The sequence below is a fragment of the Ovis aries genome, chromosome 2 (assembly GCF_016772045.2).
Source record: "Ovis aries strain OAR_USU_Benz2616 breed Rambouillet chromosome 2, ARS-UI_Ramb_v3.0, whole genome shotgun sequence".
NCBI classification, from domain to species: domain Eukaryota; kingdom Metazoa; phylum Chordata; class Mammalia; order Artiodactyla; family Bovidae; genus Ovis; species Ovis aries.
Window position 1 is genome coordinate 151,834,401 of NC_056055.1, and position 25,156 is coordinate 151,859,556.

At 43.4% G+C, this 25,156-nt stretch overlaps 1 protein-coding gene across 3 annotated transcripts in view; it reads left to right on the forward strand.

Annotated features, from left to right (window-relative positions):
- The first annotated feature begins 2,339 nt into the window (after window positions 1–2,339).
- Window positions 2,340–25,156, forward strand: part of ACVR1 (activin A receptor type 1) — a 139,497-nt gene continuing 116,680 nt past the window's right edge. Inside the window, exons 1-2 of one of the 3 annotated variants that reach the window (XM_042243831.1) lie at window positions 2,340–2,365; window positions 12,626–12,682. The gene's annotated coding sequence lies outside the window, so the exon portion shown is untranslated. Of the gene's footprint in view, window positions 3,107–12,625; window positions 12,683–25,156 lie in introns of all 3 variants that reach the window. The other 2 variants (XM_060409911.1, XM_027964937.2) reach the window with 2 other exon arrangements.

Consider the following 25,156-nt stretch of genomic DNA (forward strand, 5'->3'; position numbering starts at 1 on the left):
CAGTCTCCTGGAATACAACTTAGTTTACATGAGGGTTAAGTTAGAAGGTTCTGCATTGAGCCAGCCATACAAAAAGACCACTATGAAGGAAGAGATAAAAGGAACAGTTAAGATCATAATAGGATTCATTAGTCCATTTATTGACTTATTCAGCAAACCTTTATTGAGTACTCACATGTGCCAGTCTGACAGGCATGATGATACACTGTGGACACAACCAAGCCTGGTCCCTGCCCTTATGGAGTGAGCCAACAGGGAAGCCCCTTACAGCCTACAGGATACTATAAAGAAGGTTACCTGAAGAGGTTAGTAACATGAGGACTCCCTAAACGGACCCTACTGAGAAATATTTACACAGAAGCTTGAGAAGCTCCCACATGTGTGTAATCTCATTTGAATCGTGCAACAAACCTCCTGAGACAGGCTGTACTCCCTTCATAAAGAGGGTAAAGATGTGCCCAAGGTCACAAAGGTTTTAAGTGACAGGGATGATGCTTCAGCCAAAAGACACTGACGTCCCTGCCACACTGTTCTACAGGGGAAGGTGGGTGCATACAGGCACACATGCTTGATTGACCTGGAGTTTCCTCTCCAAATCCCCACCAATCATACAGGTACAAAGCCCTTCTCCTTCTGCATCTTCTTGCTTATATTACCTGGGGATTCTTTTCTAGGGGTTTCGTGTATATTTGCCTTGTGTTTCTAATTAGATTGTAAACTCCTGACCCGCAGGGACCAGATCATCCATTTTCTTTGCAACCTTCTGCAGTACTGCAGTCACCCAGTAATGCCTGCTGCATGAATGAACCTGTAGAGATAAAAATACTTTATGGTATTACCATTTATTGCTTTCTTGCTTTTATTTGGCTTTGTGATAGGACTACATTGTAAACTTCTGGAGAGCAGAGAAAATGGCTTAGTGCTTTCCTTATACTCATCAGGCACCGTGCAAAATTTGATCCTCACATGCCTTTTTGATGCTCTGGATAATATTAGCACACTGGAGTGTTTTGTGTATCTAAGGACCGGGGTTGTCAACCTCTCTGTGTCGGGGAATGTTCCTTCCTTTCCACTGTAAGCTCCCATGGCGCCTAGGACAGGGCTAGATTACCGCAGAACACCAGCGCCCCCCCCCCCCCCCCGCCCCGACCCACCCCCCCGCCCCAAATGCATATTTTTATTCCTAAGGAGGCGGTCTGCGAAAATGGCAAGCTCTTGCATAACCCCAGACCTTGCGAGGAAATGAGCAAAGTGGAAGGGGATTTGAAGGCAGGTCAGAAATGGCCTGGGTGAGAATGCCGAGGCTTTTCTCTGCGCATCCAGCCTGAGTCAGCCCAGCAGGAGTCCAGCCGCGCACCGCCCGCAGTCCCGGGCCGGGAGGCAGTCGGCCCGCCCGCCCCGCGCGCCCCCCGGGAGCTGTCCAGACGGCCCCGCCCGCGCCTACCTGGGCACTCACCCCGCCGCGCGGCCTCTCCGCCTCCCACCCCGGCCGCAGGAGCCCGTCTTGGGCCTGCCCCGCCGCCTCCCCGCCTCCGAAGAGCCCCGCAGGCGGCGCGCTAGCAGCCTCCTCCGGGCGGGCCAGACAGCCAGGGGCGCGCCGGGGGCGGCTCGGCCAGGCTCGGCGGGGCTCGGCGGGCTCGCCCCCGGCCGGGCGCCTGCAGGGGGCGCGGGGACGGCCCCGCCCCGCCGTCTTCCCTCTCCCTCCCGGCTCCCTGGATCCGCGCCGGGAGGAAATGATGTGTTGCTGCCTGGTTAATCACAGCTCCAGACACTCATTGGCCGAGCGCTCCGCAGCCACTTCCTTCTCCTCCTCCTCCCGCTCCTCCCGCTCCGGCTCCGGCTCTTTGCAGCCGCCGCCGCCGCAGCCTGCCCCTCGGCGCTGGGGGAACTTTTCTACTCTCAGTGACCGTCCCCCCCGCGACTGCCCCCCGGGCCAGCCCCCATCCGGCCCGCCCCGCCCGCGGCCGTCCTCCCAGCCCGTGCCGCGGCGCCTCGGGAAGTTTATTCCGCCCGCCCTCCTCCCCTTCCTTCTCCTCCGCCTCCTCTTCACCCCGCCTCCCCTCCCTCCCCCGGCTCTTTACCCGGGGTGGCTGCCGCTGCCGCCGCCGCCGCCGCTGCTGCTGCCAGGCTGCTCTTCGGCCAGCCGCACCGGCCCCAGGGCTGGAAGGCACCCGGCCCCCCGCACCCGCCCGCCGCCGCCGCCGCCGCCGCCTCTCGGGGACGGCCGCCGGCCCTCAGCCCCGCGGAGTTCCGGGCTCCCTCGCCGGCTGCACCGCCCCGCCCCGCCCCGCGCCGACCTGCAGCGCCCGGCTGGCTAGCACTCCGCCTCCCCCCGGCTCAGCCCCCCGCAGCCGCCGGACAAGAGGTGAGGGCAGGTCGCCCGCCGCGCCAGCGGGAGCCCGGGGGACCGAGGGAGGGGAGAACCTAGCGGGAAAAGGGGCAGGAATTGGGGGTGGAGGGTGGGCGTCTGCGGTGCCTCCCCCTCGCTTTCATTCCTTTCTCCCCCCAAGCCGATTCACTCACGGTGAGGGAAGGAGCCGCGGAACAAAACTGTCTTGCGGTGGGCCTGAACTGCTGGTGGGATGTGGGAGAGGGCAGATGCATGGAGTGGGGTGGTCTCGGGTTTGCAGTGTGTGTGCCTGTAGTGAACTCCTTCAGGGTGTGCGCCTCAGACTTGTAAATCGATCTGGCCGCCTGACCACGGGGCTCACCTTCCCAGCTGAGCTTGGTAGAGAGTCAAGGGATGGGCAAATCACCCCCCACCCTCAAAATATCCGTCTCTTCCAAGAGGAATTTTCTGCTGGAGAGACAGCCAATAAACTCTGCTCAACGCCCTCCCTCCCTCCCTCCGTTCTTCCTAGCTGCAGTTTCAAAAAGCTTCAAAGCCAGGAATGTGGGATTCATCTTCCGATCCCCAGAAGGCAAATGTGGTTACAGATGTTGCACGGAACTTTGCCAAGTTTAAAACCCTTCCTTCAACACTGTAACCAAAACAGTGAGGCTGGAGCCGTGGGTGCGCTGGGGAGAGAGGTGGGCCTCTACCGTGCGGGAAGCACTCACTTCCGTCGGGTTCTAGACTGTTTCAGCTCTGTCCAATTTGTGCTAGGTAGGTCTCCCAATCTTCCCCGACCCTCCCTTTTTCCCTCTGGAGTTGTGAACGCTCCTTGCATGGGAAAGAAGCTGTAGAAGAAGCTCCTTAGGGAAGAAAACATTCCACTTAGTAGCAGAAGAAAAGTCTTGGTTAAAAAGTTGTGCTTTCTGTGGCTTTGGTAGAGAGACAGGAAAGTAATACAATGGATTTGTTAATTTCATTGGGCTTGCTTTCTTTTTTGAAGTGTGTGTGATGGGAGTTAGATTGTGAGAGAAGGGACTGATCTCATCCGCATTTTGTATATTTTTGAAAAGAGGCCTGGCATTTAAACACAGACTAGCCCAGTGGTTTTCAAGAATCCTGTTCCAGAGATGCAGACTACTCTGACAGCCCAAGGAAAGTCGGTGGCAAAAAATAGACACCACCTCCCCTTTCCCCCCCAAAAATTCTTCCTGGAAAGGTGGTGGTAAGAAATTTCAAGAGATGGGCTAATCCAAGTGGCGGGCCTTAAATGGAAACACTATAGTATGTCCTGGCACTTGTCTCTGGAGGTGGGTGGCTGGCGGGGGGCCCGGGCTCTGGCAGCCAGCAGACGCTAGACTTGTGCTGACCTCAGACACTGGCCTCGCCCTCCAGTTTTACAGTATGCTTGAGTGTGAAGCATGGATCTTCCCCATTTTGCTGATGGGGACACAGGGGTCGTGCGGGAGGTTATCTTAGGCCTAGACAGGATTTGGATCACCTGGCTTCTGAGACCAAACCACTTTTTTTCCTGATTCAGTTGTTTTTGTTTTCTGTCCTGGAATTAAAAAACAGAAGTCTTTTGAGGCTGAGATGCGTAATCCTTAGGCTGATGGAATTGTGTGTTGGATAATCACATTTCTACAATCAGCCCTTGTGAAGATACTCAAAGGTAGTTAATGATGTTGCAATAAATTCTGGACAGATGAGAAAACAAGGGCCAGGATGGATTCATTCTCTTCAGTATGGGTGAGATTTACTTGAAGTGGAGAGAGTGGCTTTAGATAAAACTTGATATAGGTAGTGGTTTTACAGCTTTTGTACCCTGAACAGAGTGATCATTTGAATATGAATAAGTTTCTTGTTACCTCTGAGTAACTTAAAAGGATACCAAGGATGATGGAGGGTAAAGATGGAGGAGAATGCCGTGTTCTGGAATGTGATGAATTAACTTCAGATGTGAGGAATTTAATTCTGTTAATAGTACTGATCGTTTTTCTAAGTAGTGATTTACCAAATTTGTGCACCTGTCCGTGGAATGGAAAACAGTGACTGAATCAGTAAAGAGAGACTATGCCTGGTTTACTCTACATTGCACAGAGCTAGTCCTGTGATGATTGTAATAGGCTTCTAGGTAAGGTTAGATTGAGTAGTCCAGGCTTCTCAGCGAGGAAGGGCCAGGGCAGAAATGGATTTGAAAAATGATCCTGCTATTCAAGGTCACGAGGTGGAGATGGAATCAATGAGTGTATACTATAATTTTAGGCAAACAGGAGCTGGAACTAGGAATTGTCCTCTGTGACTGTTCTGCTGTTGGATCCCTGCCTCTTGATTTATTTTTACATGTTAGAAATTAGGGAAATATAAACTATTGGTGGTGGCAAAATCCTTTGATATGTTTTGAGTGAATTTAATGACAGATATGATTTGGGGAGGAGGGGACTGGATGTGTGCCAGACACTGTGCTCAGATCTTTACACACACTTTTTCATTATATTTTCACAACAACCATATGTTTTATTATTATTCCATTCCTTTACAATAAAGAATTGTGGCTTGGCAAAACTGAGTTGCCCTAAGCTGTAGAGCTCATCAAGGGTGGAGTAAGGATTTGAACCAGGAGTTTGTGGGATGCTAGAACCTATGTTCTCGGCTGTTTTTGCCAGTGTTTGCCAAATTTAATTCATTTCTACACTATCGTCATGAGTTTACCATAATTAAGTCTGTCTCACTTAGTCTGTTAGTATTTTTCTTTAAAGCAGCAGTTTACCTAAAAAAAAACCTTAAAGACACCGCGTTTTAAGAAGAAATAGTATATCACTGCTGTATTTGGAAAGCCAACTCACCTATAATGATTAGGAGATAATCCTAAAGATGCATTGACACTTAGATTGAAACCCATATTCTGGATAATGAATTCCTGGGTGTGTGGGGTGTGTGCGCACGTGTGCGTGTGTAGGGTGTGTGTGTGTGTGTGTGGAGGACGTAGGTAGATGATACAGTGTTGGTTGATATTCTGGTTTTTGATTGAGTGATGGGTTCATGGGTGCTGATTTTATTTTTAGACTTTATAACCTACATACAGGATACATACTTTTTTTGTAAAAAGATTAAGAAAATTAAACACATAACTATTAACATAATGATTACTTGGGGAATATTTCCCTGCACTATATAGACTTAGCTTGGTGCCTGTGTGAAGTAGGCACACAAGAACTGTTGGCTGATTGACAAGAACCCAGGTGATAATTTTAAAGCAAGCTGATTGTTGTCATACCCAAATAAGATTGAGGTAAGCCCCTCTGCCCACCCCCCACCCATTTTCTCCTGCTTCCTCTCTCGTTTCCAGTGTTGTGACTAAAATAATAGCGGGCTGCTGTGTGGTTTCTCCTGACTGCGGTCATGGGAGAGATGGGCTGGGCTGAGGCTGGCACTTCTCAGTATCACCTTGTCTTATACATCTCGTGCTCAGGACGGGGCAAAGAATACTGTCATGAAGTGTTAAAACGCTTTCGTTTTTCTTCCCGGTGGTAAGTGTGACCATTCAGACTGGGGAGTTGGTATTTAAGTTAAATCAGTGCCTGGCTAAAATGTTCACAGCCTTAAACTGGTGAGGCTGGGAAATAAAGCTGTCAAGAGATTTTAATTGGAGTCCACATAGTCTCCTGTTTTATTTTCCCAAGCAAATATTGGGCACTGTGGCTTTATTCCTGGAAATGAGGATTGAATTGGGTTTCCTGGTACAAAATGCCTTCTTTGATCTGTTGGAGTGAAAACTTGCTGTTTCTTTCTGCAGCCAACTCCAGCTCTTAGAAGAACCAGATGGAAGATTTACCTCTTTTCTTGTAGTCCTTAGCCATAGAGTGCCCTTGCTTGCCGTGGTAGTTGAAGAATCAGACGTTCTAAACCGGGATTTGTCTATTGGGAAGACCACTTACGGAAGAGCTTCCTCACGTGGGCGTGACTAGCACTTCACAGCATTTGGTTCAGATAGAAGGTAGTTTTACTTGAACTTATGCTCGCAAAATTATTTAAGAGGCCCAGCAGCTTCCTTTTTGAAGTCGAAGTGAGCGTATTTCCCTCTACCCCAATACTCACACCAGCTGCACGACTGATCAGTGTTCTTGTGCTCTTATGTGTGTCTGTGGAAATCTGAGCTTGTTTATGTGTCTAAAGACTCTTCTGTGATCATGAGAGCTTTGTTTTCCAGAGCCACCACGACTCAGTTGTTTGATTTTTGGGTTTGAGTCTCTGACCAACATTCCACTTTGCCCACTGGAGTTGCTTCACTGTTTGCTCTGGGTATTTGACCTTTATTTCTGTGACTGGGAAAGTGACTTTAAATTTTAGCCTTTCCAGAGTTTGTGGAAGTTCATGCAGCAGGTGAGGTTTGTGTTTTGGAGGATGGACTAGGTCAGAGGGACCTGTTTAGCACAGATGTCCTGATGGGTTTGTAGGAGTTCAGCTCTTTCATCATAAGGCTAAGTCTTGGCTGTTTTGTCCTTTTCCACACTATTGGGGGGAACCAAATCCTTTAGGGCTCAGAGTGGTTTCATAGCAAGCATGTGCTTCCTGGATTTTACCTTTTGACATTCTGCTAGTGTTTGGCCATCTTCAGTACTCATGCTGGGATTTGACTGATCTCTTTGGGAGCAAGGACTTGAGGTTATTCATTTCTGTATTTTTAAAATTCTAAAGAATTCAGTTTCTGTCACTAAAAACTTTTCAAATCCTCTTAATGGGCTCCTTGTGTCTTATTCATCTTTTGTGTGTCTCTTGCACCTTATATAATACCTGGCCCAGACAACACAGTCAGTAAATCATTTTTTAATTGCTAAGAGAATGAATGGATGGTTGTATATGAGAGAGGCAAAAATAACCCAGTACTCTGGACAGTCAGGGAGGTGGTCTCAAGAGATGATGATGCCAGACACAGGTCCTTAAATGTGAGTTTGGGAGCTGGGGACAAAAGACACTCCTTAGGTAGAAGGAACTGTTGTTTCTATCCATTTATTATGCATGGTATTATAACTTGTACTTAGTGATCTCAAAAGACATCTATTCTTTTTGATATATGTTTCCTTTTTGGATTGTTTTTGAATTTCAGGATGACACTTCTTTTGGGGGGAAGAATATCTCAACTTATTTTTCCTACCCTGCAGAGCTAGGACTCCTGAAGTACTGTGTATGTGTGGGGCGGTGGGGAGTGGGGCTGGTACTCAAACATTGGTGAATGGACTCCTTGACACTGACTTTCTCCTGTTGGGTTTGTTCTCAAACAGTTGACAGTGAAAATACTGTGGTAGGCAGTACTCGTGTGAGAGGTGGACGGTGGATGACCTCTTGGGTAAATGGATGGAATCCAAAGTAAACTTCTCTTTCAGTAGGTTTTTAAGGGCTGCTTTGAGTGGGTATCCCACGTAGACCTTTTCCACTTAAATGCTCGATGGCAGGGTGCCTTGCTCATTTGTGAAAGCCAGATGGGCCTTGGTGGCCACCACGCAGTATTGAGACCATTGAAAATAAGACTGCTGTAGTTTTTGTTTGTTTGTTTCTTTTTTTTTTTTTTTTTTAGATAGTTATGGAAGAATTATTGACTGAACTAAAAAGTAACCTTGAGTTTGATGAGAAATGTGCAGAAGGGATAAAGGAAGATGGGGCGATCTTGGACAAAGCTAAATGTTAGATGTAGGGTGATACTTGGAGTTTGGAGAGCAGGGACTGAGAAAAACATAACAAGTTGAGCAAAACTATTTCTTGTCTAGAGGAGCTAGGCTGAGAAGGTATCTTAAACCAAATTCTGAATCTTCACTATTGAAGATTGATGAGTGATGTTACACTCTGGGTGAAAATTGACTGTGCTTGCTCATTCTCCTTGAGTGATAGTTTAATGCTTATAAGCAAATATCACTAAGAGAGCTAGAGCTTTTGACCTTGTAACTTGATGTCAGGAACTTAAACAAGATAGAAATATATGGAGGGACCACTACAATATTGGAAAGTAATTAGCCTCCAATTAAAATAAATTAATATAAAAAATAAATACCATCGTGTCACCTTTCTCATATTTCCTAACAGAATGCTTTGTATGCATATAGTTGCTCAGTAAATGTGTTGATAATTTGCATCAATCTTAAAAAATAGAAGTTACTGAATAAATTAAACAACCCGCTTAACAACAACAACAAAAAAGAAATATATGGAGGGACAATCAGTAGGAAGAAAAAGTGAAGGTGGTTTTCTAAAGTGACCTTTACCTTCCTTTCTGGGAATAGGAAAATGGTAAGGGAAAAATATGCCAAATGATAATTTTTAATACACTTTTTTGAACCTGAAGAACTGCACTATTGTGCACAGCAGGTTTCAAGAACAGACATTCTCTTATTTTATGAGTGTGGCCTAGTAAAAAATGGAAAATGTTAGTCCCCAGAGATTATATAAACACGCACGTTCTATTTCAATGTTTTAAAAACATCTTTGACTCTTGGTAACTCATTTTACATCATGACCAAGTACATACACGTGCATACACATGCATATTAAAAATAAGCTGAATTACACATTTTACAGAACAATGTTGCAGTGCCTTCTAATTTCTAATTCAATTTTTGTTACAGAATATTCTGGTCTCTATCTAGTAAATTGATTTCACAACTTGCTAATGCGTTCTAACCAGCAGTTTGGAAAAACCTGTTCTAGGTATTGTGAAAATCAACCGTAATTCGTTTATTGAATATTTTCTAATCTGGGTGAGAATTTTGTTTTTCTTCTTGTATGAGCCTTAGTCATTCTTACAGATGACCCACACCGCTTTGCTCCCCCATCATCTCCCCCACCCTGTTGTTTTTTTCTCTGTGTAAGGGTCTTTGATTGTTTTTCCAGATCAGGTTAAAGTGACTAATATGGGTTTTGGACCAGCTTCAAGACTGCATCATTATCTTGATCCCAACCAACATCGAAGGTGGGGCTAATTGATTTAAACTGGTGGCAGGAGCCATTTAGCTCTCTGTTTATTTAGATTATATTTGAATGGAAAGGTGACTTTTCGGTAATATGGGGACAGTAGGTAACATGCCCCAAAAGGATGAGAGAGAGGTGGAGAAGGTGACCCTGTACATTTATTGTTCAGAAATGCAACACGGGATTAATAGGGAACAGCTCTTTGCATTAAAAGATGTAAGTAAGAGCATAAATCCCATGGCAGCAGCCATCGTTGTTGTCATTGTCCTTACTGTTAACATTTCCTTGCCTTGCTGCTGCTGCCGCTTCATCTTTTTCCCCTTCTTTGTTCTTCATTTATTAAACATTTATCAAGTTCAGTAAAAAACCAAGTTGATCTCAAGGGGCACTTGAATAAGGGTTTGAAGAATTGCACATGTAACTAACTAATAGGGCAGAACTCCCAAGTATTTTGGTCACAAGATACAGAGGGATAAGGATAGACCAACTCCTTTGAGGAAGTAGCTGTTTAGCTGGCCTTGGAAAGAGGTACCATTTTGATGCTATCATTTGGAGAGGTATCTATTATGTATATGTGTAGGTTACAGAACAGGCAACATCCCCAAAGCAGGGAATGGGGCAAGTAAATATGAGGTAGCTGGGTTTTGTTTAAGAGCCTAGTTGTAAAACACAGAACTGTACATATTTTTAATCACTGGAATCAGACTCAGTGCCTTGAGGTATAGCTTCTTGGAGAGGCATTAAGACCTGAGACATTGCAAAGGAACAGCAGACTCTTGTCTTCCAGTTTGCACTAATTTCAGGGCCAAAGTGTCCTGAGTAGAATGGCCAGTTTATTTAAATTATTATATTGCATACCCTGCCCCTCTCCCACTGTTTGTTTTTTTGGCTAAGCAAATATGGAAATTAATGAAGTTAAAATGCTGTTTGCAATGTGACTGGAGTACCTGAAGGTCAGCACTTTAGAAGAAAACTTAGACTGAGAGACAAATTATGGTTTACTTTGAATGCCAGGCTGGAGGTTTTAGACTTGATTTTTAGAGAGCATAAATAACATAATAGTACCTGTGGAGGAGGCCCTGATCAGGCTCCTTATTTGCATTCTCTCATTCAAGGATCACACAACTCCATGCAGTAGTTCATCTTATTGTCCTCATTCTACAGAAAGAGAAACTGAGACTTAGAGGGGTGACGGAAGAAGTCTGAGGTCCCATGTCTGAGCTTTAGTCCAGGCTATGCATCCCCACGTCGTCATGCTGTAGAGCAGAGGTTGAAAAGTGAGGGTTTCTGGGCTGAATCCACCTTGCAGTTTAGTCCTGCTTGATATTGCATTCAAAACATTTTTTTCAAATGGTTGCCAACATTTAAATAGGGGGAAATTTCACACAAAAAAGTCCAAATTTCCACCTACTCCTGCGGAATTGAAAGCTCTGGCAGCAGTAGGCCTCTATTCTTGCAGGAAACCTGTGATCGTGTCTGTCTGAGGGGATGTGTGTGCTGGGTTCACCAGAGTTCTGGCTCATCCTGTTTTTCCCGCAGGTACTGAGGCCCAGCCTCAGTTGCTATTTATTGTTTAATTCTTCAGACTCCTAACCAGCCTTACTGCTATATGCTAACTGCATTGTCCCTGTAGGCATGAGTGTGAGACCCCTGTTATATAGCCTTCTGTTGGTGATCAGTCTAGTGATGAGGGCAGCTGGCCAGAATCTAAGAAGAAATGAAAGTAGAATTAGGGTTTTGACTTCTGGCTGGGGAAGCCATAGATTAATTAAATCATTTTTGTGAAGAGAGGGAGGGATGGGTAGTGGGCAAGCATATCGAACTTTTGGAACACCAATGACTAGGAGAATGGTGTTGATCTTAAAGCAGAAGGTTAGTAAGAGGACCTGGTTTGAGATGGGGAGTGGTATTGGCATTGAGGTTCTGGTGGGACATGGATACAGAAGAGGCTTATTTGAGTCTAGTGAGGAGTTGGAAATATGATACTGGAACCTTGGAAACAAGGACTTGAAGCTGTGGGAAACGATGGAAGTGCCTTTTGGAAATGGGAAAACATGGGCTAAGATCTGAATGATAAATGAAGAAGCTACAAACAGTTCAAAGTCTCTTATTGACTTTTTTTGGGGTCAAGTGCACCCTGTCTTGCAAATAAACCAAATATTTATCCGAACAAAGGAGTACAATAACAGTCTTCAGCTTTTGGACATGGGAACTGATGAACATCTATTCATAGACTCAAAGGCAGATATACTTTTTGATTAGTGACACCTTTAACTTACGTTTCTGCCTATTTTGCTAAGCCTTATTTAGCTGAAAAGAATTCAAGCAATGATTATTTCTTTTTAAATTGTATCACAGATGCCCTGAGATTGGGGGAAAAAGTCAAAAGAGAATGGTTCAGTTTGGGATTTATTCCTGCCTTTATCCAGTTTAGAATGGCATGTCCTTTTCAAATTCAGAGGAGTTTTTCCCCCTTATCTTGGCTTGTTTGTTTAGGATTCCCTCCAACTCATTGTTACTTAATCAGCTACATCCACCTCAGCTACTCTCCTTCTCCCCTGGTTCCCTTTTAATCCTTAAAAGTTCCATTGTCCTAGGACATTCTAAGCCTAGGTTGAGTGATCTTTTTCAGGTGTGGGTATTGAACATGGAAATCTTCCAGGAGAGCGTTTCTTTGGTTCTCAAAAAGATTTTTGTCTTGGATATTTCAGTCTCCATTTTGGGCCATCTTGTTCTTTATTTATTTTTTCTCAAATTGGAGTTTTATTTCTAATACACAAATAGATTTATTTCATTACATGGACATGTTAATATGAGTTCTTAAAATTTTTTTTCTGGTGTCCCACCAGAACCTCAAAAATAATGTATTTTTATTCCCTGCCAGTCCAGTGGTTAAGACTCTGTGCTTCCACTGCAACGGGCACGGGTTCAATCCTGGGTCCTGGCCCACCGCCCGCCCCCCCCCCGCCGCCCCAGTCATTTTTATTCATTATAGTATTTTATGGTTCAGTTCGGTTCAGTCGCTCAGTCGTGTCTGACTCTTTGTGACCCCATGAATCGCAGCACGCCAGGCCTCCCTGTCCTGTGTTTTAGAAACCAATTTTGTGTTATGTTACATGTGCTCATGGCAAGACTTGAAGTATGGGAAGGACATGCAGTGAAAGGTGCCTTGTTCTTCAGCCTTCTGCTTTCCCTTTCTGGAGAAAAACCATGATTAAAACTAATTGTGTATCTTTCCGATGATAGTCTCTATGTTTACAAACGGATGTGTTTTTCTTATAAGTGTTTCATATTGTGCACATTTCAATTCTATACCTGACTTTTTTCTTTTAGCTTACCTTGGAAATGTTTTGCTACCAGTACCATCCAGTTCCCTCCTTCTTTTGAAAGGTATTTCATTGTGTGGATGTATCATAATGTATTCAGCCAGTCTTTCACTTGTTATTTTAGGTAACATTATGTGTTACAATGTTGCAGTGCCTATCTTTACATTTACTACTATATCTACATATTGATTTATATATAGATGGATATGTAGATCTGAAACCGTGTAACTCAGATCCATCTGTCTATCTCTTGTACGTGCTCTGTGTGTGTTGTGCTAAGTCGCTTCAGTCGTGTCCGATTCCCTGTGTCCCTATGGACTGTACCCCATCAGGCTCCTCTATCCATGGTATTCTCCAGGCAAGAATCCTGGAATGGATTGCCATGCCCTCCTCCAGGGGATCTTCCCCACCCAAGGATCGAACCCATGTCTGTATGTCTCCTGCTTTGACAGGTAGGTTCTTTACTTCTAGAGCCACCTGGGAAGCCCTATTTCCTGTATATCTGGGGGTCAGTATCTAGAATTGGAGTTGCTGAATTAAAGGATGTTTACATTTGAATTTTCAGCATAGGTTGAAGCACAATGGCATGGTGGAAATGAGAAAGTAACCCATAAGACTCAAGCACTAGTCTGTTCTCTGGTGTAAACCACTGATGTGGTTCCCAAAAGTCACTATATCAACCTTTTTCTTTGTGGCACTTTTCCCTCCTTATCTGTCAGGAAGGGCACAGACTCAGCTATTTCTGAAGTTTAATAATTTGCTGATTCTCTTCTGTTGTCTTCTGTTTTGGCTGTTCCAGTAAATGGAGCCTGATGACTTTTTCCCCCTATATAATTTTGAGTCTGTGAAGAATCCTGGGCTTTGGGAACCTTACTAACCACAGCTTTACTTTGATTGCTTTAAAGCACTGTGTCTGGTTTGTGCTTTATGTTAAAAGCAGAGCTTACGTGGTTGGTTGTCTCTCTTTCTCTCTGAAATACGGTGAGTGATAAGTAGGCCTTTAGTGACAAAGAAACTCATATAGTCAGCTTTTTATTATTGATCAAGAATAGAGCCAATAGATTTTTAGACTTAGGAAAAAATGTTTTATTTTTGTAATAGCATTTTTAAAAAAGCAATGGGTCTATGATAGACAATCTTTAAGAAACAGAAAAATTTTATGGAACAGGCCAGAGCAGACTGCTTTAACTCTTTTGAAGTATTTTATAGTATGAAGAAAGTAAAAGAGGGGATTGTTTAAAATTTTGAGATATTTAGCTGGTATAGTTTAATAAGATGATTGGATTTCTTGGTGGTTACCAAATTAGATGTACTTAAAAATTCAAAACCAAGTAAATAAAATGTAATATAAAATTCATGTTTATTCCCTGTACTTCAGTAGTTTTTTGAAATTGGCTCCCCTAAAATTAAGCAACATGCTTGGATTATTTCACTTGAAAGACTTGGGAATTTTGGGCTGCTAATATAAATGTAATTATTCTGGAAAAGATTTTGAGCCCCTGGTTACTCATCAAAAAAAAAAAAATCACTTACTAAAGCTCTTTGAGTATACAAATTTATTCAAGTCTCTTTAAAATAGTAAAAAAAAAAAAAAAGAATCGAAATGTTCTACAGTAACCTATAAAGGATAGGTATATGCACAAAAGCTATATATGTGTGTATGCATACACACGTTATGAATAACATGGAAATTATGCATAATCACGAAATATTAGGTGAATTTCCAGGGACAGATCTCACTTTAAAAGCTACCCTCTCAAAGAGACTTTCCTTGGCTATTCCATGTAGTTTGTGCTTCCTTTTCTGTATCTTGCATGTACTACTATATATATAATATATGTATGTATACATATACATATGTATGCATGCATATATAATGCATAGCATATATATATCATGTATATATAATCAGTATATCTCTGGTTAAATAGCAAGAGCAGTATCTCTGTACTTGGTGTCTGGTAACCCCTGTGTTCATGTATCCTGTCCCAAGTACAGTATATTGCCTTATCCATTGTAGGCATGAAGAAAATTTTGGAATAAATTGATTGGCCATGGAGGTTATACAAAACAACATTGAGTACAAAAAGCAGGACACTATAAAACAGTATAATTCCATACACACAAAGTATGTACAATTCCATAAACATAAAACATAGTACAGTTCAGGTTTGTAGTCTTAGACTATACGGACATAGAAAAAAGAGGCTAGTAGGAAATACACTGGACTGTTAAGAATTATTATCTCTGGGCTGTGTGGGTCGTGCATAATTTTGAAGAGGAAATTTTTAGATACAGGTGGGTAAATAATGGAAGATTTTGCACCTCGATAATATATTTTACCCTTTGCGTGTTAAAGGTGGTCACCTTACCTAAAATGATGTATTACAATACTGTGGCCTTTTATCCTCTTGAGTAAAATGTACTCCATCTCAGTAGTGTGACAGGTTTTATATCTACTTTAGAAGTAAATTATGATCTGAGAGTTGCAGTTTTAAGTAACTGGTTTTAATTTCATATCAGTTGAAGTAAAAGGGTATTGAAAGTATATTAGATCTGGTACAAGTGTCTAATTATAATTATTGACATATTTTCAAATGCTCTCTTAAGTGTGATACATTGCCCATGATTGTGACAGCTGTGACTACATTAAACCTGCTGGAATAATCTTTTCACAAAGGTTTGTTTAAACTTGGAATTGTCGAAAGGATTCTCCATAAAGTGGATGAATGCACATTTAGAGGTCAGTGGTGTTTCATTTCCCATGGTGCCTAGTGATTTTAGTCTGTTAAATGTTCATCAGAAGATTATCTGGATTTTGTTTCAAGAAAATGGGAATTTTATTGTTTTGTATCCTATAACAAAATAGGCGATGATAATCCATTGTGATTTGACTTTGCAATGATAGCATAAATTCTGCTTGTTTCTCCTGCTGAAGATCCTCAACCACAAAATTCGAATCTTAAAATTTGATTCTGTTAACAACCTCATTTTTAAAAAGTGTTTCCTGGACCAAGATCATGCATCTCTTTTATTGTGTGGCCACTCCTTCCTTCTACATAGATTTGTTGACTAGCTACTTTGTGCCAGGTGCTGAGCATGTAGAGACAGACAGACTGTTAGAGAGCTCAGCTTGGGAGAGACAGAAAAATGGTTAAGCTATAACAGTGTAGCACCAGAACGGAGCTGTAAACATAAAGTTGGGATGTGTGGTTCTGTTTGAAAGGGCAGCACAGTCATTTTCTCAGGACAGTGATGTTCTCAAGCATCTTAAAAGATGGGCGGGAAGGCATCAGGTGGGAAAAGGGCTTTTGAGGCACAGAGGCTTGAGTGACCAGAGCCCTACTGCTTAAGTGTGGTCCTTGGATTAGCAGTTTAGTTTAGTTCAGTCGTTTCTGACTCTTTGTGACCCCATGAACTACAGCACGCCAGACTTCCCTGTCCATCACCAACTCCCGGAGCTTGCTCAGGCTCGTGTCCATCGAGTTGGTGATGCCATCCAGTGAGGCGGATTAGTAATTGTGGCATCACTTGGGAGTTAGCATCACTAAAATTGCAGTCTCAGGCCCACCCCAGTGCTACTGAATCAGAATCAGCATTGCAGCACTATCACCAGGTGATTTGAATGCTTCTAAAAATTTGTAAAACAATAGAACACAGAAAGGGATAAAAGATAGGAGACCTAGAAAAGGAGACAGACTTTTTTTTTTTTTTTTTAACATGGTCTGACCGAAACTTGCCGCATGTGAGATCTTAGTTCCCTGACCAGGGATCAAACCTATGCCTCCTGCAGTGTGAATGGAGAGTCTCAATCACTGGACCTCAAGGAAGTCCCTGGGAATTTTTTTTTTTTCCTAAACAGGAGGTTGATCATGAAAGAAGTGACATCATGAGATTTATTTTTTCCCAGAATTCCCTGGAAGTACAAGTAAGGCAACATTTAACAAAAAGTTTCTTGAATCCTCAGTCATACAGTGCTCCCCAACAAAGGCTCTCATATGAGCTTGAGAAGTGCAGGCTATGTCCTTCTGTCAGACAGTGTGAGTGACTAGAATATGTTGGAAGTTTTGGGAAGCTGGCAATGAGGAAAACCGTTGACTTAATCATCTATCCTGGGATATCCCTGGGGTCTTTCCAGTTGATTCCACAGTGGAACCCTTTATGGCTACACAGCTGTTCACACCCCAGGGAGAGGGGATAGTATTTTGCTGAACACATTTTGGAAGAGACTAGCATTCATTCCCAAATTGCAGACACTGCCTATTCTGACGACTAGGGTCACGCACTGTCCTGATTTGTCTGTGATGAAGAGCTATGCCAGGATCTTCAGTGCTAGAGCCCTGGACAAACCAGGGTGAGTTGAGCACCCTTCCTATCTGTTTACCATACCTTTGACTAACTCATTTTCTTTAAATGGTCTCAAGCCTTTTCCCTGAAATACTTGTCTCTCAGGCTTGTTCTAATAGAGTCATTCCCAAATTCATCTGCACATTGGAATTTCCAAATCTGATGCTCCACCTGCCCCCCCCCCCCCCCCCCCCCCCCCCCCCAGCCCCGCCACCGCCAAGATTGTGATTTAACTGTTCTGGGATGTACCCAGAATTTTTAAAGGTTCCTCACATTATTCTAAGGAGCATGATCATTTGTTCAAAACAACTATACTTGTGGAAATGTGGTCTCGATGTGCACCTTAAGAATTTGCTATGTAATAGGAGAAACAGTAACTGTTGGAAAGTGACAAAATGAAGAGCCGTGGAGCATTATGTTGGGGGGACCACCAGTCAAACATGTCCAACTTTGTGGAACACATGTGGAGCCAGAGCGAACAGCAGTCTTGTCAGGAAACGGCGGCAGATGTGGCTGGAGAGGATGGTGGTGATTTCAGGGCTGCTGAGGTGGGCGACCACTGATCTGATCCCGGTGAGGCAGGAGGAGGAGAGTCTCAGGTCACAGCAGGAGTGGATAGATGGTGAAAGCAGAGCAGAATGCGGGGCAGGGAGTGCTGGATGGGGCAGGCTCAGCTTGACTAGTCTGCCTGAGGTTCTCTGGGACATCCAGGGGGAGCTGTCAGAAGAGCCTTCATAGCTCAGGAGGAAAGGCTGATCTGGATTCCAGTGAGAGCCTTTCCAGGTCCAGGCATGAAGTTCAAGGTGGGGAAGCAACCTGCCTCGGGAGAAGGGCTGAGAGAGTGATCTGCCACAGGTCCATGGGATGTGTGCAGGGAGAGGGACCCTGAGTCTGGAAAGCGGAGGAGTGGGTGGGATGCCCAGGGGAGTGTCTTTTCCACCCACCTGGAGGAAGGGAAGGGAAGGGTGGTTCCTATGACCCAAACAGATAAGGGTTTTCCAGGGCAGTTTGTTTTGGTAATTTAGGTTAGTCCTGTTTGTGTATGCTTAGGAAATGTGAGCGAGGAAATGAGATTAGAGGGGTTGAGAGGGAGGAGACTCGCTCAGGCAAATGACTCTAGAAGTTCTAACTGCAGAAGAAGCCTGGCATAGTATGGGGCGTTAGAGAGTAAATCTGGGTTTGTTTGAGGACTAGTCATCTCTGTGGTTACTCATGGAAGTTATTTCAACAAGGAGTAACGATTACAAGGAGTATTCAGATATTCACAGGAAAATTGCCAGAGCTCTCTGGGGCCTGATAAGACTGCTTTACTTTCAAGTCATAGCCACACACCTTTTCTCCCCTTTTCTTACTGTTTGCTGGACACAACAATGCCAAATTTTGAATTTATATGTTTATAAATGTCATTTTTTTTAATGGCAATGGTAAGGCAGCATGTGATTAAATACTCACCCATTGGGCCTATGTCGCTTTCATTTGTGGAGGGCTTTGCAGTTTACTAAAATACCACCACATCTTTTATGAGCCTTTAGGTAACCTTTATACAGAAGGCATGGCCGAAATTAATATATTCTATTTTACAGGGGGAAAAAAAAAAAGGAAAATCCTGAAGTTTAAATGTGTTGAAGACTTGCCCATGATTAAAGATGGATCCAGGATGTAGTCCTGGTCTTCTGGTGCAACATTTCTTCCATTATATTTGGGGAGGGATGGGGGTGGAAAGTGTGCCCTTTTTTAAAAAAAAAATTGGTTTGTAACTTCCGTGAGGATAGAGACCTTGTGTTCACTGTTGAAGTTGTTTACCGACTCTTCCATGACTCCTCCTCTCGCTGCTATGTAGGGCCCTTGGGAGGTGGTGGTGGTGGAGGACAGAAGTTCCCTTGGGCCCAAGCAGCCCACTTTCAAGGCCTTCAAATTGGTCTTAATACTACTTTTGAATGACAGAGCTCAGAAATACACCAACAGGATTGAAGGAAGGCATCCTGGATCATACAACTTTGAACTTTTGTCTCATTACTGGACCATGTAATTATTTTGAGACCAGCCCAATAATATTGCCTGGCATGTTTTGTAAATATTTAAAACATACACAGTTTTTGTCACTGAGTTTTGACATTTCTTTTTGTAATACCAGAAGGCATCACAGTGGAAGAGGCCCAAACCTCTCTGGACTTCAGAGGGGCCTTCCTCTGTGTATGAGATACTTTGATGAGCTGAGTGGAGGGATGTGGAGATGAATCAGCCCCTGTCACAAAGCTTGCAGCTTTACTGAAAGCTGATCTTGTTTTGTAGCTCCTACAGGTCACACAGTGGACACTCAATAAATACTTGTTATTTTGAATCAAGGGAGATGTTATTTTGTGTTACGCATTCTCTATTTTATCACAATGGACCACTGTCAATTTTTTTTTTTTTTAATTATCTTTCCCATGAGTCATTAAAGATCTAGTGTTAGGATTTGGGGAAGGGGAATGATGATGAAAGAGAGTAAAGAAACAGAATCAGCAACTTTTAGGACAAGAGAGGACAGGCTTTGAATAAGTGGTGAAAAGTTGAAAGCAAGGAGTTAGTTGCTCAGGGGAAATGGAAAGACATGGAGGCTGTTTTAAAAGAGCACATTGAGGGGAGATGAGGATGAGACAGGAGTCATTCGAATCTGATGACGTCTTCAAGGGGAAAACTGAAGGCCTTTTTTAACCTTAATTATAGCCACAGGACAAAAGCGTATTAGAGCACTTTTTTCCCCCTGCCTCTGCGAAGGGCAAGTAGCGGATAACCTCTTTAGAAAAAAAATCTGCTCTTAAGATGACGTTTTTTTAGGGTGTCATGACTTGAGGGAAAAAATATAAAAATTTGACTCCCTTGTGTGTGTTTACATTAACTTTCCAGGATACTGGTTTATTATGAAGCAAGGAACTTTTTAGTCATTGAGGAGATTTCAGTGGATGAGTTAATGTTTGGTCATCAGAAAATGTATCATTAGAGCTTGTTTCTCTTGAGAGGAGAAAAAATATGAGTCAGATGGAGCACCAAGTCATTTCTCTCACTTAATTCAGCCACTCTCCTGCTGAAGGACCATCACCTCACAAGGATAATTCAGACAGTAATGACTGCTGGTGGATTTTACAGTTTATAAAGCCTTTCCCCCAAGACCACCCACAGTTCTGCTCTGATTCCTGTATTAAAAGTTGGCATTTCTGCTGAGGGAGGCTCAAGTGAGCTATTTTTCTAGGGAGGATGCTTTAATCAATTGATAACCCGAAATTGCCATCTGCAAGTCTGAATGAGATGTTTTATTTGGTGAGGGGTCTACCAGTTGTTCATTGGCGGATATGAAGAATATTAAAAGGTAGTAAATGAACCGGTGACATTGGGGAGTGTGAAGTTTCTTTCGCAGATAAACACTCTGCTGTGCGTTCTGTGTTTGCCAGCTCTGTTCATTCTCTTCCTCTCTTTGCTCTTGACCTTAGAGTGATTTCTATGTTGTGTTCCTTTTTGCTGGTGACTGAGATAATCACCAAAGCTTAGGGCAGATGTCTAACTAACTAGACATATGTCCATGGGAAATGGATGTGAAACGTCAGAAGTAAAAAATGCTTCCATTGTCTTTTACTTAAACTCTTTTATGGTCTATTTGATTCATGCTTTTATCTGTGGGTTGTTTTTTTTTTTTTTTTTTGAGGGGGTGAATACCGACTGTGTGATATGCCTTGTACTGATATGTGTTGGTAACACAGGGACCAAAGGTGCTATTACTGGCCTCAGGAGAGAGGCCAGGTCTCAGCTTAGTAAGGGAGACACATAAGTTAGCAGTTCAAGTACAGGCTGGCAGGTGCTGTCGGTCACAGGGGCGGGCAGAAGATGCAGCGAATCCAGAGGGGGAGCACCTCACCAGCTTTGGGAGGAGGAGTGTAGAGAAGGTTCCACCTCAAAGGAGGTTATTAAGTACACACTTTAGTAGAGGGGCTTGGTGGCTCAGTGGTAAAGAATCCACCCGCCAATGCAGGAGACACCAGTTTGGTCCCTGATGCAGGGAGAACCCACATGCCATGCAGCCACTAAGCCCATGGGCCACGACTATGGAGCCTGTTCTCTAGAGCCCAGGAACCACAACTACTGAAGCCCACATAGCCCAGAACCGGTGCTCCAGAACAAGAGAAGCCATCACAATAAGAATCACGGCCACCATAACTAGAGAAAAGCCTGCAACGAAGACCCAGCACAGCCACAATAAGTAAATCATTAAAAAAAAAAGACTAATTACCAAAGCATTAAAAAAAAAAAAGAATAAGCGGAACTAAGCCTAACAATGTAGGGGCAGAAATATTCTAGAGTAGGGAACATGTAGTGCAGGTAGAAGGCATAAGGAGAGTGGTACATGCTGGAAGCAGCAGGTAATTGAGTTTAACTGTAGCTAAGGGTACATGTGGGAATTGATATGACATAAAGCTGGAGGGTGGTTGAAACCTACATTGTGTACGTGAACCGTGAACTCCCTGATGTTCAAGCTGGTTTTAGAAAAGGCAGAGGAACCAGAGATCAAATTGCCAACATCCGCTGGATCATGAAAAAAGCAAGAGAGTTCCAGAAAATCATCTATTTCTGCCTTATTGACTATGCCAAAGCCTTTGACTGTGTGAATCACAATAAACTGGAAAATTCTGAAAGAGATGGGAATACAGACCACCTGACCTGCCTCTTGAGAAATCTGTATGCAGGTCAGGAAGCAACAGTTAGAACTGGACATGGAACAACAGACTGGTTCCAAATAGGAAAAGGAGTACCTCAAGGCTGTATATTGTCACCCTGCTTATTTAACTTCTATGCAGAGTACATCATGAGAAACGCTGGACTGGAAGAAACACAAGCTGGAATCAAGATTGCCAGGAGAAATATCAGTAACCTCAGATATGCAGATGACACCACCCTTATGGCAGAAAGTGAAGAGGAGCTAAAAGCCTCTTGATGAAAGTGAAAGAGGAGAGTGAAAAAGTTGGCTTAAAGCTCAACATTCAGAAAACGAAGATCATGGCATCTGGTCCCATCACTTCATGGGAAATAGATGGGGAAACAGTGTCAGACTTTATTTTTCTGGGCTCCAAAATCACTGCAGATGGTGACTGCAGCCATGAAATTAAAAGACGCTTACTCCTTGGAAGAAAAGTTATGACCAACCTAGTAGTATATTCGAAAGCAGAGACATTACTTTGCCAACTAAGGTCCTTCTAGTCAAGGCTATGGTTTTTCCTGTGGTCATGTATGGATGTGAGAGTTGGACTGTGAAGAAGGCTGAGTGCCGAAGAATTGATGCTTTTGAACTGTGGTGTTGGAGAAGACTCTTGAGAGTCCCTTGGACTGCAAGGAGATCCAACCAGTCCAATCTGAAGGAGATCAGCCCTGGGTGTTCTTTGGAAGGAATGATGCTAAAGCTGAAACTCCAGTACTTTGGCCACCTCATGTGAAGAGTTGACTCATTGGAAAAGACTCTGATGCTGGGAGGGATTGGGGGCAGGAGGAGAAGGGGACGACCGTGGATGAGATGGGTGGATGGCATCACTGACTCGATGGACATGAGTCTGAGTGAACTCCGGGAGATGGTGATGGACAGGGAGGCCTGGTGTGCTGTGATTCATGGGTTGCAAAGAGTCAGACACGACTGAGCCACTGAACTGAACTGAACTGAACTGAACTGAAGGATTCCTTTTCTGCTGGACAATTCAGATCAGATCCTCCTTCCAAACTATGCTATTAGGGAATTTTAGATAGGAAAGGATCTAATCAGATTTAGATTTTGGAGCAATCACTAGTAGCAGTTCTGAGGATGATTTTTAAAAATATTATCTGTCTATGCTATGGAGTGAATTGTTTGTATTTCCCCCAGATTCATATGCTGAAGCTCTAACTCTCATATGTGATGGCATATGAAGATGGGGTCTTTGGGAATGATGTTATTGTTCAGTCACTAAGTTGTGTCCAACTCTTTGTGACCCCATGGACTGCAGCACATCAGGTCTCCCTGTTCCCCACTATCTCCTGGAGTTTGCCCAGGTTCATGTCCATTGAATCAGTGATGCCAACCAACCATCTCATCCTCTGCTGCCCTCTTCTCCCTTTGCCTTCAATGTTTTCCAGCATCAGGGTCTCTTCCAATGAGTTAGCTCTTTGCATCAGGTGGCCTAAGTATTGGAGCTCCAGCTGCCACATCTGTCCTTCCAATGAGTATTCAGGGTTGATTTCCCTTAAGATTCACTAGTCTGATCTCCTTGCTGTCCAAGGGACTCTCAAGAGTCTTCTCCAGCACCACAATTAGAAAGTATTAATTCTTTGGCACTGTGGCTCAGATCATGAACTCCTTATTGCCAAATTCAGACTTAAAGAAAATGGGGAAAACCACTAGACCATTCAGGTTTGACCTAAATCAATCCCTTATGATTATACACTGGAAGTGAGAAATAGATTTGAGGGGCTAGATCTGATACAGTGCCTGATGAACTATGGACAGAGGTTTGTGACATTGTACAGGAGACAGGGATCAAGACCATCCCCATGGAAAAGAAATGCAAAAAGGCAAAATGGCTGTCTGAGGAGACCTTACAAATAGCTGTGAAAAGAAAAGAAGTGAAAAGCAAAGGAGAAAAGGAAAGATAAAAGCATCAGAATGCAGAGTTCCAAAGAATAGTAAGAAGAGATAAGAAAGCCTTCCTCAGCGATCAATGCAAAGAAATAGAGGAAAACAACAGAATGGGAAAGACTAGAGATCTCTTCAAGAAAATTAGAGATACCAAGGGAACATTTCATGCAAAGATGAGCTCGATAAAGGACAGAAATGGTATGGACCTAACAGAAGCAGAAGATATTAAGAAGAGGTGGCAAGAATACACAGAAGACCTGCACAAAAAAAGAGCTTCATGACCCAGATAATCATGATGGTGTGATCATTCACCTAGAGCCAGACATCCTGGAATGTGAAGTCAAGTGGGCCTTAGGAAGCATCACTACAGAGTTAGTGGAGGTGATGGAATTCCAGTTGAGCTATTTCAAATCCTGAAAGATGGTGCTATGAAAGTGCTTCACTCAATATGCCAGCAAATGTGGAAAACTCAGCAGTGGCCACCAGACTGGAAAAGGTCAGTTTTCATTCCAATCCCAAAGAAAGGCAATGGCAAAGAATGCTCAAACTATTGCACAATTGTACTCATCTCACACACTAGTAAAGTAGTGCTCAAAATTCTCCAAGCCAGGTTTCAGCAGTACATGAAGAGTGAACTTCCAGATGTTCAAGCTGGTTTTAGAAAAGGCAGAGGAACCAGAGATCAAATTGTCAACATCCACTGGATTATCCAAAAAGCAAGAGAGTTCCAGGAAAACATCTATTTCTGCTTTATTGACTATGCCAAAGCTTTTGACTGTTTGGATCACAATAAACTGTGGAAGATTCTGAAAGAAATGGGAATACCAGACCACCTGACCTGCCTTTTGAGAAACCTATATGCATGTCAGGAAGCAGCAGTTAGAACTGGACATGGAACAACAGACTGGTTTCAAATAGGAAAAGGAGTACGTCAAAGCTGTATATTGTCACCCTGCTTATTTAATTTCTATGCAGTGTACATCATGAGAAATGCTGGGCTTGAAGAAGCACAAACTGGAATCAAGATTGCTGGGAGAAATATCAGTAACCTCAGATATGCAGATGACACCACCCTTATGGCAGAAAGTAAAGAGGAACTAGAAAGCCTCTTGATGAAAGTGAAAGAGTGAAAAAGTTGGCTTAAAGCTCAACATTCAGAAAACTAGGATCATTGCATCTGGTCCCATCACTTCATGGGAAGTAGATGGGGAAACAGTGGAAACAGTGTCAGGCTTTATTTTTTTGGGTTCCAAAAATCACTGCAGCCATGAAATTAAAAGATGCTTACTTCTTGGATGGAAAGTTATGACCTACCTAGATAGTATATTGAAAGCAGAGATATTACTTTGCCAACAAAGGTCCGTCTAGTCGAGGCTGTGGTTTTTCCAGTGGTCATGTATGGATGTGAGAGTTGGACTGTGAAGAAAGCTGAGCACTGAAGAAGTGATGCTTTTGAACTGTGGTGTTGGAGAAGACTCTTGAGAGTCCTTTGGATTGCAAGGAGATCCAACCTGTCCACCCTAGAGGAGATCAGTCCTGGGTGTTCATTGGGAGGAATGA